This window comes from Oxyura jamaicensis, chromosome 5, assembly GCF_011077185.1.
Source record: "Oxyura jamaicensis isolate SHBP4307 breed ruddy duck chromosome 5, BPBGC_Ojam_1.0, whole genome shotgun sequence".
Classification (NCBI taxonomy): Eukaryota; Metazoa; Chordata; class Aves; order Anseriformes; family Anatidae; genus Oxyura; species Oxyura jamaicensis.
In genome coordinates, this window is record NC_048897.1 from 60,917,878 (window position 1) to 60,928,859 (window position 10,982).

The 10,982-nt window shown below is 42.0% G+C and overlaps 1 long non-coding RNA gene across 1 annotated transcript; it reads right to left on the bottom strand.

Annotated features, from left to right (window-relative positions):
• Window positions 1-7,695: 7,695 nt before the first annotated feature.
• LOC118168660 lies at window positions 7,696-9,557 on the bottom strand. Its single transcript, XR_004751721.1, has 3 exons — window positions 9,406-9,557; window positions 8,308-8,573; window positions 7,696-7,893 (listed from the first exon to the last, which is right to left on the bottom strand). It is a non-coding gene; the product is annotated as an uncharacterized LOC118168660 (long non-coding RNA).
• Between the last annotated feature and the right edge of the window lie 1,425 nt (window positions 9,558-10,982).

Here is a 10,982-nt window from a genome sequence, read left to right on the forward strand (position 1 = left end):
GTGGGAATTAAGTGTCTCTGGTAAAAAGGAAAATCCTCACAAGACCAGAAGGGCCTTTGTGCACAAAAAAAAAAAAAAAAAAAAAAAAAAAAAAACACAAACCAAACCAAAACCAAAACAAACAAACAAACAAAAAGTTTGAGTTCTCTGAGTACCAGAGCTGAAGCAGTGCCTAGAGACACGGGAGGTGTGCTTGGCGCTGGGGAGGTCCTCCAGCAGCCTTTCTTAGGAAAATGGTGGGCCAGTCAACACTAATTATCACAGGTTGCTGAGGAAAGGCCAAGGAAGCAGACAAAATGGCAATGCAGTCTCCTTCCAGATGAAAAGTACAATGCAAACCTCTTTACTGCTAAAAACCCCGAAATCCACAAGTAGCTGTTTCTGCGTTACTGACTGCTGGGCAAGTAATGCTGCGCCATTTCTTGGTGTGCAATTCATGATGTGTTTAGGGAACTTGCATTCCGTGAAGAAACACCAGACCTTTGGAGCACCTGGCTGGTTTCACCACCTCCTTTTGATGGGAATAGCCAACAATACTCTAAACATGCCATTTCTGGTTTTGTTCCTCAGCAAAATCCTTGGAAAACAGCCATGCAGCCGTTTCTAACATTAAAACCCAATATTTCAGCAGCTCTTAACTCCCTGCATCTAAGGGGTTGTTGGCTTTTGTACTTCACCTCTTGCTCTAGACAAGTTTTTCATCTCAAGGTGAAAAATTTGGAAGCACAACTTGAGTTTTTCCAGAAGATGGCAGTGCCACTACAGAAAATAGCAGAGCGGTTGCGCTCCTAAGGTGACTGTTCTGTAATTTGCCAGCTCAGAACAAGTTTTGATTTTTTTTTTTTTTCTTAAATAGATGATCAGATAATTATACTTCAATGACTGTCAAAAGCAATAATGATAGCACTCATTACAACTTTAAAGTGCGTCTGGTTTCCCAAGGGCTCACAGCAAACGTTAATTTATCTGAATGGATACAGGAGACATAATTAGGCAGTAACTCACTTCCATCACATAGAGCGTACGCTATAATTATTTTTTGCTACACGTGTTCCCACGGGGTGCTGAACTGCCCTCCGAACATCCACCTCCTCTGCCCCTACCGGCGGCAGGCACAGGTGTTGCAAGGGTTGCAGTGGCAAGGAAGTAGGTATTAAAACGCTGACTTCAATCCGAGGAAATGGCACGGCACATCTGGCAGCACCCACAAGATCTGAGGAATACAACAGGCAAAGAGATGTACTGAGAAATAATAAGGAAAATAATAAGGACCACAGCACTGCACCAGGTGCAGTGGTATGCTAACTACATTGCCAAAGAGGTTGCACTATGCTGACCAGACCGTCCAAAATAGATTCATGCTTTCATGAACTGTGCGAGCTGATGCCTTTAATTTTCAGGTTGAGCTTGATTTCTGATTATTTTCATTACATGGCAGTCCAAGGATTTTGTGTTATGATTACATGTGATTTACTAAAAATAACAGATCAATGAAAAGACGCAGAACTTACTGTGCTTCTCGTTCCGTTCATTTATTATATTTTTGTAAGTCTTTCATTGAAAAAAAAAAAAAAAAAAAAAAGAGTCTATTCACACTAGAAAGGCTACCTACCAGTTCAGTGAGAAGAAGGCAAGCAAAGAGTTATTCTACACCCTGCTAACATATTCACACAAAACTCATCCAATTTTGTTAAGACCTTTTGTGGAGAATCAAAAGTTAGTGAAGATTGTATTATAATTCCTCTTCCCGACCTGAAAGTCACACAGCTGGATTCAAGTAGGCCAGAAACGCGTGCTTTACAGAAACACCTTGTGGATTTTTTTTTTTTTTTAATAATTTTTTATTTTTTGAAGCTCTGAAAGCTTTTACTGCTGACCCTGCCCTCCATACCAGCAGCTGAGTCGCTAGTAGGAACTCATGACAGAAGACAAATTGTCGCAACTGTCAAATAGCCAGCAGAAGGAAAGACTCACCTTGTTTCATCGGTGTTAGCCTCCGCGTTTCCCTTGCAACGGGGCAAATGTTACGCACTGCTCACTGGACCTTCAAGATTCTAGTTTTCTTGGGGACAACCAAGCTTTAAATACCCTGGAGGAAAATAATTTGCTGCTTGGTCCAGCGGCGCCTTTTGAAGTGAAAATAAAAGCGTTCATTAGCATCGATGAGATTCAGATTAGATCCTTATTTCATTGTCAGGGGTAGTATCGGTGGTTGGTCAACAGAGGTGGAAACCAGGAAGAGCGCAGAGCCTGGAACAACAGCTCTGCCCAGAGGAGGTGAGCACCCGGGGAAAGCTGTATTTCTTCCAAGTGCTTCAGCAGTGGAAACGGTGCTGAGAAACCTTCATGCGTTTTGTCAACACGGCTGGAGTATGCAGTGGACCAAAAGCTGTTCTCGTTCACACCTGCAAAGCCCTCACCTGTGCCATCCTACGGATTTCAACACCAGGGTAATGTACCTAACAGGACAAAACCTGTGCTGTTTGCATTAATTACACAGTCTACTTGTTCAGAGATGTAACTCTGTACATGTGAGCAACGGCAAGCTAATACCAGGGCACATCTCAGTGTCATAACTGAGCAGGCCAGGTGTAGGTGAGGTGTGAGGCATCCGAAACAGGAAGAAGGAGCACAACATGAGGGGCAGCCAAGCAAGAAACCCTGCTCATGAAAAAATGTGGCAGCGTGCAAATGCACAGATCGTACAGCTCCAACAAGATCCCATTGAAACCATTTCCCCTAAGGAAAAAAAAAAAAAAGGAGGAAAAAAAAAAGAAAAAACAAAGAAAAAAAAAGATGAAGCTCGAAGCAATCTATAAGAATAAGTTTATTAGCGTCTTCTTTATCATGAAAAGGTGTTTCAGGCCCTATGCCTTTGAAGAGATGTGCCCACCCCACGTAAGCTTAAGTGCAGCCTGCTGTTGTATGTCACTCAAATGCCATTCTCCTCACGCAAGGGATGCGTGGATGGCCCAGCTCCCTGCAGCACACCTCCCCGTGCAGCTCTGTGGCACCAGCTAGCAGTAATCGACACAAATCAGGAAGATCAAAGAGGAGAGCATCCACCGAGCTCACGGAGCACTTGTTTCTGGGGCAGCTACTTTCCAGGTGTCCTTACTTAAGTTATTCAACCTCTCGGTGCCGTTTCGCTTGCTTGGTTGAGCTCCTCCATTGAAGTCTTCCATCAGGACTTCAGTTTTGAATCCCGTGTTATATGTTTCGAGCTTGGTTGAGGCCCCTGGGCAGTGCTGCTCTGGCTGATGCTCCCTGCTGATGAGGAAAGGATTGACGAGCATGTGCTGCTGTAGGAAGTCCCTCTCTCAAACTGCAAAAGCAGGAGACAGCTTCAAAGAGAAGCACCATAGCCACGGCAGCATATGGATGAAGGGAGAATCAAGGGCTTGGGTAGGAAGCATGGCTCATGATCTTCAATGAAAAATACTGAAAAGACATTCAAGATTAAATAATCTTTGGAAGTGCTGCTGTGGGGACAGTTAATACAGAGCTCCCATTAAAAGTCTCTCAAGAGATCTTGGAAGATTAAATAAAATTAGCCCAGAGGCCCAAATTCTACCTTCAAATCAGGCATCATCTGCTGAAATTGAAAAGCCCCTAAACAGTGTGAGAGCAGATTCAGAGAAGACTTGAATAAACCTGAGTTTGTTGGGTGGGGGACTCAGGCGCGAAGCTTGAGCCAGGAAAGAAAACCAATTTGTGCCACGCTTATCTCCCTGTGTAGCCAGCCCCCCAAAAGTCACGCGCGTCCTACCGGCCCCACGCAGCTCCTGACCCAGCTCACAACGTGCTGCTGAGCTCAGTTTTACACCGTGCTTTTTTTTTTTTCCTTAAAAAAAAAAAAAGGAAAAAAAAAAAAAAGAAGAAAAAGTGATTAATGAGTACAAACTTATTCTGCAGCTTTTCCTCGTGTTCCCCAGCCGTCCATGCTGTGCCCTCAGGCTGCCCAGCGGATCATTAGGGTTTCGGAGAGCCAGCTTTTCAGGGTGGTGGGAGCAAAGCGACGAGGCTTTTGCCCTGCTTGCAGGCAGGTACCCGCTGGTGCTGCTGCCCCGCACGGAGAGCCCTGGCCTTGCTGCCTGCCCAGCTATTCTGTGGCACCCGCCAAACTTTTTATTCCGGTCGTTGCTGCATGAATTTGGCAAAGCCCGGGCATTGTCAAGTGTCTGCACCTGCAAATAATTCCACGGGAGCCCTTGGCATTGCTGGTGGGACTTGGAGCTCAGCAGCCTTTGCTGGTCCGTTAACTCCTAGAGATTTTTATGATGGAGCTAAAATGTATTCAACCACATCTCACAACGAACAGAAAGTATGACACAGATATTAGGGCTGCACTTAGTAGAAACAGTCAGCGATACGCCATGTACCAGGGCAGGTGTGAATGCTGTTTAATCTGCGTCAGAAATTGTTGCAGGGAGGGAGACCTCATTACGCTGCTGCAAAACAGAATTTTAAGCAGAATTTTTCTCTCTGATACTAACGAGTATTTCTGTAAGTTCTTTTTATTTTTCTTTTATTGCTATTGTCTTTTTTATTATTATTATTTTATTGTTTTTGCTTAGGGGAACTGAATTTTAGTACATTTACCTTTCAGCAGCTGATCAGTCCTCTGATAGTGTCTAAGGCAGATGAACAGCTGGAAATACGTACATACTTTCAGGCAGTTACTCAAGCAAGTTGTTAGGTGCAGACCCTTAAATTTAGCTAAGTCTCCAGCTCCTTAAAAACGTTATAATAAATAATAATAAAAAATCAGTGGGCATGATTCCCCTACGATGCAGCCCTTGGAAATGGCTCAAGCAGTTAAAGGCAGGTGCCACACCACGCTGAGGACCAAAGCCTTGTCGCCAGATGCACAGGTGCTGGTAGATGTTCCAAGCCACGATGGAGTTTCTCCAGCGCCACCAGGACAACACACATCCCTCATCAATAAGGGACAGTTTATAGATTGAGACAGAAGATAGCGGGTGGATGGTAATTTAAATCATAGTACTTAATTGGGCATAAGGGTTCCTAACATCCTCTTATTTTCCTAATTGCTAATATATTTAACACTGATTTTATCAATAGTCCATGATAAATAAAATTACTCCATTTCAGCTCGTTAGCTAATTAATTACATGGGGAGAAAGAAAAATAATGAAGCCAAAAGGAGATGGAGGACCCAAGCTTCTCCTTGAGTGAGAGGAGCAGCCCTGCCTTCGGTGCAGTGGTGCTAATTCCAGCTGGCCTCTGTGCTTTTGGGGTTATTTATTTGCAGCAACGCAGCTTTGTGAAATGCAAGTTAGAGGGAAATTAGGCCTCCCTTCTAGGACCAGCCTTTCTTTTGTTCGTTTTTGAAGTTTAGGAGCAAAGAAGTTCCCAGATAAACCACATCTCGGAGCTATTGTTACCGCTGCGGGTTTGATGAAAACTCTGGTGCTGCAGATCTACAGCTGACAGCAGAGTAAGAGAAACTGTAAGATTAAAATTAACATATATCTCAGCCTTAAAAATTAATTAATTAATTAATTAATAAAAAACAACCACCACTGGCTGAGTGAGTATATAAGAAATGGGATGTGAAGTAATTTCACTATGAGAATGAATATCTCGGCTAAACTAGGAGGAAAATATTATTTCTCACTACCCAAACAAGCACTCAGAGTTGCCCTTGGTGAATGCTCGCTCTGCATGTCTGTTTTCGGTAAGAATGAAATACCAAATACTTTTCCTACCGTATACAAGAATGGAGTGAACGGAATGTTTTTGACTCCCCAACCCAACCAACATGAAGGTATTTCACACGACTGTGCTTCTAAAATAGACGCCTAGGCCTAAGCAGCATGGTGCTTCGAAAATAAGCCCAGAAAAGGACACAAGGCCGCTTAACATCCACTGATGTACAAGGCCTTCCAAGTCCTGGAGGTCATTTCAGTCATCCTATTTATTTCAAAGTAAAGCTATATAGGATAGGTAGCTGTTGGGTTTTGTGGTTGTGTGTGGAAACAGGGGAAGCTCATGCTCCAATCCAGTATTTTCATTATACACCGATCTTCCCTTTGACTGTCCAATGAGCCAAAATTTGATCTATTCTCTCTGACATCATCTACAGAGCAAAATCATCAGACTTTCTTCCCAATAATAGGAAATAGATGGCTTTGTTTTCCTCATCTACCATCTCCATGAATGTGACTTTCAGTGGGATGGAAGCCCTCTGGCCAGCCTGGTATTTTCCCTTTCAGCCTCTGCATGTGCTGCATAAAATTATTTTGACCACCGAAGAAAATTGAATCAGCCCACTGGAAGTGAACAATGTAAATTTTAGATTTGCAGCCTTTCTGTTTATTTTTTACAGTGAAACTCAAACTCCAGTTTTTGCTTCATGCTGATTGTCCTTCTAGTGGATAAAAACAAAACAACCAAAAAGAAAAAAGAAAAAAAGAAAAAAAAAAGAAAAAAAGAAAACCACAAACCCACCAGTTTTTCTTTTACCTTTATTTCCCTTGGTCTATGCAGATACTCCCTAGATACTGTTATATGACTTATTTCTCTTCATGAAGATAATAGTGAGGAATTTTTGCAGCCACAAGCTCCTCTACAAATGGCATTTTTGTCCCATTTCTCCCCACAACCTACACTTGCCCCTCTAGTTTTGTGTGATGACTTATTACTAAACAGCGTATTTTCCATTATAGGAAAGGAAGGGGGGCGGGGGGAGTACCAAACAAACTCTAGTGGCTGTATTCAAAGTGTAATGCTTCTTATCACAAATAATTTAAAAAATGCAAGAACCCCAATTTGCAGCTAGGAGGCCCACTTGAGGGATCAGTTAAAATTTACGCCTTTATACACATGCCAACTTTGACTTCAAAAAGACTTTATTCCCAAGGATAAACAACCCAATATTTGTGTAATATAATTAAGTGAAGGCATCTTTAAATGTCATACCAGCTTGTGCCATGCTTTAAATTGTTATGCATCAACAGAATTTAACGAGATGGCCAAGGATCCTGCTTCCTGCGTGAATGCGATAAGCCACAAATACTGTATAGCTCTTTAATAGATTGCCAAAATAAAGCATTTTGTATGCAAATTATTCATGGAGTGGCAAAGCTAATATAGTGCCAAAATTACGCCCACTGGTCCTCTGCAATTAGTAGTTAAGTTGAAGTATCTTCAAACTGCAGAATTTCTTTCAGTGTTTCCCAATACTTGAAGCATCTTTTCATTTATGGAATTATGAAATTGCAGCTTTTATTTTGCTTTAAGGTTCAGGGTACGCGTGCGCTACAGTAGAGAGGTGGCAGCTGGGATCTAATCAGAAGAATTGCACATAGGCTACGCAGAAAATAAACGCACAAGTCCAGTGACTTGCAAGAAAGCTGAAGGAGAAAAAAAAATTGGATTTTCCATCCCCTGCCCATGCCACTAAAATAAAGTAAATGAGCTCTATGACGTTGGGATGAAAAAAATAGCTAAGGAACACAGCAAAGAATAAAATAAAAATATAAGCATCTGGTTCCTGGCTATAGGATGGCTCACAAAGCCACACCCACAAAACGTCCTTTAGCTGCCTTCAAAAATGTCCCTGTCCGAGGGACACCCATATACTTATAGCAGTTCTGGAAGAAAATGTCCTTGGGGTGCGCTAGACAGAGGAGCCACAAAAAGCCAACTCCTGTAAGTCACTTAACCGCTGCTTCATTTGCAGTGAAAAGCTCTTTCCCAGCTCTTCAGCTGGCCAAGAGTCCCTCTCAGACCAGCTTAGGGAGCCATGTAGAGGGAGGAAATAATTGCTCCTCCATGGAGAACTCCTTGGAAGAACTTCTACCAGCTGAACTAGGCAACTGCTAAGTATTCAGGCAACTTTTCCACTTTGGGGTGTCGTTTATGGCCCTGTGTGGAGACGAAGCACAATGAAGCAGTAGACGGGCATGTAGGTCACATCCGTGTGCGGTAGTGTTGACGCCGACTGTATTTTTCACTTACAATCTAATCATCAGAAGAGTACAGTACGTGTCAGGGGCCCGTGACAATGATTTAAGGAGTCTGTGTCAAACGGCTTGGACCTGGATGGCCTTTCTTAGCTAACTTGGAGGATTTACTACTAGCTAAACAAAAAATTTAATTTTGATCGCAAACTATTTTATAAAATGTGGAATACCACGGGCAGCTGTTTTCAGTCCAGTGGACTCCAAGAGCTGTAATCTACAGATTTTTATTTATGTGGGGGGAATGGGAGAACCCAAACACAACAGCCCCCAATTCTGTACTTTGATATTAAAGGACAAAATGGGTAGCAGGTCTTACAGAAAGAAAACTGCAATCCTTGGAAACTAAACAGAAGCAGGTACCGCCATTACTGATGTAGGTCTTGCATTTTGTCCCCTTTAGTGATGTTGGTTTCAATATCTGGCTAACAGAGGCGAGCATTTCTGTGGTGAGTCCAGATGAAGGCATGAGGAGCGTGTGGCCCCACCACCTCTGCCAGTGGCTTTGCAAAGCAAACCTTGCGCCGTCAGGATGACTTGGTGGAGCCTATTGGTCAGGGTTCCAGACTGACAACTTGTCAGCGACTTTGTAAAAATAAAATAAAATAAAATAAAAAAATGGCAACCAATGAAAATCAATCTTCTAATGCTCGGCTGCCTTAAATACCAGTAGAGCAAACAAACAGCCCTAAACAATACAGCAGAAACCATATATCAATTACCCTAAATGCTCAAACATTTTTACTTCACAGCCGGCAACATCCACATGTAGTATCCGCACCCACTGCGCCGGGGTGATAATGGTGCCGCATTGTTCCTGGGCGCCTGGCGGCGAGATAAGGGCTGCCTGCACTTAGATGATAATGAAAGTGGGCAGACTTAACATTGTGATTTGAAAATTTCTTGGGTCTCAGAAAAAGGTTCTATTAAGCCCACTGACCCCAATTGAATATTAATTAGCTAATTAACAGATTTATTGTTCCACGCAATTTCTGGAGAGGCAATTTTTTTTCAAGTGCCATTATTTTTTTAAATTATTTTTTGCATTGTGTATAATTGAATCTTTGCAGCTGCCAGCATCTTCTGCATGATTTGGCAAAAAAAAGAAAGAAAAAGCACTTATAGCTTTCCCTTTTTTTCCAGACCCAAATGTTTCCAATCGCTTTAGTTAGTGCTTGGGGTGGGAGGGAGTGGGAAAGAGGCAGCTGATTTATGTCACAGTCTAGAGATTTATTCTTAAAAGCTTAACTTAAAAATGTCCACACTTTTTTTAATTCCTGTTATGATTCACTGGTCTTTCTTTTAGCCTGAGGTGACTACAACTGCACTATTATTCCCAGGAAAGAGACTGAAGTCTGTTCCCCGCCTCTGTTTATACACCCTTTTTAAATATTGTGCATCTTTCCTCTCTTCTTACCTGTTTGTTCTGGGGCTTTTCCACCATGAAACCGTTTTCTGCCCAGCTAGGGAGGGCAAGGGGCTTTCTGCCAGTCTCCGTCCTCCTTGCAGCAGAGCCTCTTGCGTGAACCAGATTTTTTTCCCTCAGCACATTTTTGTCTCCACAGGTGAATCCTGAGCAAGCAAAACATTTTTTTGAAATGCTGAACTATTAGTAAAGAGAAACAAGATGTTATTTTACTGTATGGATTATTTCTGACAATTTCAAATAAGTTTGTTTTGTGCAAACTTTCTGAAGAGCTTCACACTGTAGTGAACGTTGTTCACCCACAACAGCCAGTCACATGATGCTGTTATGTTGGTGTCCGTTGCAGGTTTCTTACATATCCATTACTGCAGCATATATTTTCCTAAAGAACCAAGCTGTCTCTTAAATAAACGGCTTTTGCTACTACTGAAGACACCGATATAAGCACTAAGATGCATTAAAGATGCTCAAAAATTAACACTTGAAATATCCTTATAATGTGTATTGGAATATTTCAGTGAACACCATTATCCCATCAAAAGTAGAAAAGAGGAATAATCTTGCATTAAAGGACAGAAAACATGCAATTTGGATGGTGCAAGAGAGCACATCTCTTAAATCCATACACCTGGGTTTAAGGCTAGTTTTTGTGTGAAAACCCGGGATTTGTATAATCTATTGTAGCAACTATGGCTCAAAAATCAGAATGGTATCTTCCAACAGTGACTCTGTTTGGGCATATGCCTTCTTCCTCTGGCCATCATGTAAACACACACAAGCAGGTGCAGTACAGTTAAAAATAATAAAGAGTATATAATAAATAATTCCTCCAAAGAGACCCTCAAAAATAATCTTTGGCATCTGCGGAAGTGAAGCTGCACTCGCCTGTTCCTCCACAGACAGACTGGAGACTGACTGGAAGAAGGACAAGCTTGTACCCACCACAGCTATAGGTGTGTCCAATCTAAATTAAGTCCCATGAATGCTCGCAGAGCTCCTCCTTGGTTTCCGCCTCAGACTGATGATTTTTTATTATTATTTTTCTCTTTCTTTACAACCAATCTGCAGATGCTCCATGATATAATTCATCAGTGGCTTCTAAACAATTCGTATTTCTACAGCTCACTGTTGTGTTTGGAAACCTATGAAACAGTTCCTCAATGACTTGAGCCAACGTGGAGTTACAGAAATGCTGTTCTATGAAATTAAACAAGTTAAAATACATCCGTCAAGAATCTCTTTCAAGTGTTACAGGTGATACTGGTCCAAACTCTGGAAAATACTGCACAATGACAAAGAAATAGCATTTCTTCATATCCCACATTTATGAGGGGTAGATATGCATTGCTTCACTCAATGTCCATAATGAACTTGAAGAAGAAAAGCCACCAGAGTCAGATCTGAGCCCTACAACTATTTTACCAATTACAGAGAGCAAAAGTGTTTGTATATGGATGTTTTTGTCTGTCACAGAGAGAAAAACAGCCGAAATATTCAAATCTGGATCTAGATTCCTTACTCACAATGTGTTGCACGGGACCTTCCTCAGGTGATACTGTTGTACATGG